The 2,571-nt window shown below is 34.7% G+C and overlaps 1 pseudogene; it reads right to left on the bottom strand.

Annotated features, from left to right (window-relative positions):
• Positions 1–948: 948 nt before the first annotated feature.
• On the bottom strand, positions 949–1,326 carry LOC102486584 (histidine triad nucleotide-binding protein 1 pseudogene; annotated as a pseudogene).
• Between the last annotated feature and the right edge of the window lie 1,245 nt (positions 1,327–2,571).

The following is a 2,571-nucleotide window of genomic DNA, read 5'->3' as shown; positions in this document are numbered from 1 at the left end:
TAATTTAATTTGTTAACCTGTAAGACTTTTCAGATCTGGAGTGGTTTTATATTATTAGCAGTTGGAATAGCAGTACATATTAGATAACCAATATTTATTTTTTGAATTACAGAACAAGCATAGTTTCATTAGTAAGAAATCTGTAGTTCTGCAATACCTTCAGCTTTAGGGTAATTTCTAAGAATTACATCTCATTTTATTTTACCCCAAGGAATTATACATACCTACTAGATGCATGAAATTCTTCTAAGAATTCAGTGAAGATGTTTAAAAACTTTTATTAACATAAGTTCCATGGAATAGGAATTTTTCATTTCAAAAAATATCAAAATTAAAGTCCTATGGCTTGTATGCATATCAAAATATTTCTGATTTTTAGATTCTGGTTAGATGATAATAAATATAAATGGATACAAGAATTACTTTGCTCATTTGTAACTCATTCATTCACATAAAGATGTGACCTAGAAAAACAATGAACTAATTTTTTTTGAGATTTTCTCTATAGGGCACATGTACTTGCCAGAGAGACAGAGACAGAAAGCAAGAAATCACACACACACACACACATACACACACACACACACACACACACACACACACACACATGCCCCAGAGGGGATGGCCACACCTCAATGTCTTCTCCTTCATTCTCTTCTAAGGATTTTGGGAACACATGCACAAGTGTCCAGCATGAGTTCCAAGCTATTGAGTCAGGGAGTTGAACGGCCATTAGCCACGTGGGAATCCTGAACCTTAATCACTATGCCACCTAATGACCCCACAATGAACTAATTTTTTTTTTTAACCATGCAACAAAGTCTTTTATTATATATGGAATTTTTAAATTACTTCCTCAATCTCTCCATACATAGGCAAAATTAAGTGTGCTGCTACTGTAACTTGCAAACTTGATTATTGCCTATAGAAGGGAAAATTATCCCCAAAACATGCTTAACAAGGAGGCCAGTTCATCTGCCAACCACCTAGAACATGGAGATGAACAGATTGTCTCCCATCTGAACCTTCATTCACCACCATTCAATAACCCTTTTTCAGGCCCAGATTAGCAGCACATTTCTTGCCAATAATCATTAAGTGACCAAGAAGACTTTCATCATCATCTTCTGCTTCAGAAATCTGGGATATATGTTTCTTGGGTATCATCAGAAAATGTGTTGGTTCTTGAGGGGAAATGTCATGGAAAGCAAGACACCGGTCATCTTCAAAAATGATTTGGGCAGGTATTTCCTTGCAGATGATCTTCCCGAAGCTGGTGTCGCCATCAGGCCGGGCAACCTGAACCTTGGGGATCTCATCTGCCATCCCGGCTTCTCTCCCACAGAGTGGCTGGGGAAAAAGTCACGAAGAGGGAAGAAATGGGGGGACCACAATGAACTAATTTTGAAATAATAAAAACAAAATTGCTTTGTGACCAAAGATACAACACATAAGGAAGCACAGAATTATTCTCATGTCCATACTATTACTCCTTTGACAAGGAATACAAAAATTGTGAAATTTAAATGAAAGCTGCTATAAAGGGATATTTAGATATTATATTTATAATATCATCTAGAATCTCAAATACTTTCCATAGTATTAGGATTTTTATTTGCCCATGGAAGTACAGATGTTAAAATAAATCCAGACTTGTATAATAGAATATTCAAATAGATCTTGAATTTACATAATGAAAATAATGTGAAAAACCCAACTATAAGGAAAAAGTTCAACATTAACCTTCTTTTGAAAATATTTTATTCATTAACTTTGTCTTCTAATTATGATAAATATTTACAGTTGAATTTCAATGAATCTGTCCCTTCATTGAGTGTTGACTATATCCTGATGTACAAATAAAAGGTTTTTACTGCTTTTGGAATAAAGTCTGTGATTACATAAAATTAGATGAATCAATTAAATTAAATGGTCAACATATTTTTTATAACATTGAGTCCACAATTACCTAATTTTATGTAGACAACAGAACATTGGCTAGCTGATATTATTAAACATAAATTAAGGAAAATATCTCACATGGGGCTCCCCTGCAATAATTTTATTATGTTAGGCATGGAGTTTGCTATACTTCATATATTAGAATATAAATTTAATATGTCATGGCTGCAGAGGTCTCATTGAAAAAAAAATACAGGGGTCTCGATAAAAGGGATACTGGTCCTAATTAATTCTTTACTCATCTCAAAGAAAGTAATTCTAAAGTCCAGTAATTCTTTATCTATAAAGTGTGACAGTATAAGAAGTTTTGTTTGTTTGTTTGCTGTAGGGTATGTGTGCTTACCAGAGAGAGACAGGGAGAAAATGAGAAAGCACCCCCAGGAAGGATGTCCATGCCACAATCCCTTCTGCTCCATTCTTCAGGATTTTAGGCAAGCACATATGCCCAACACATTTTCCAAACCACTGGGTCTGGGACCCTTAACAGCTTAGTTGGCCATGTGGGATCCAGCCACCTTAACCACTACACCACAGGCTGGTCCAAAAACTTTTATTGGCTTAAATGTTTATAAAAGTACATTTTTACTAAACATGTAAAATGTTAAGTGG

Source organism: Tupaia chinensis, unplaced genomic scaffold (assembly GCF_000334495.1).
Source record: "Tupaia chinensis unplaced genomic scaffold, TupChi_1.0 Scaffold000276_1, whole genome shotgun sequence".
In the NCBI taxonomy this organism is placed as follows: domain Eukaryota; kingdom Metazoa; phylum Chordata; class Mammalia; order Scandentia; family Tupaiidae; genus Tupaia; species Tupaia belangeri.
This window is presented reverse-complemented; position numbering and strand designations above follow the sequence as displayed.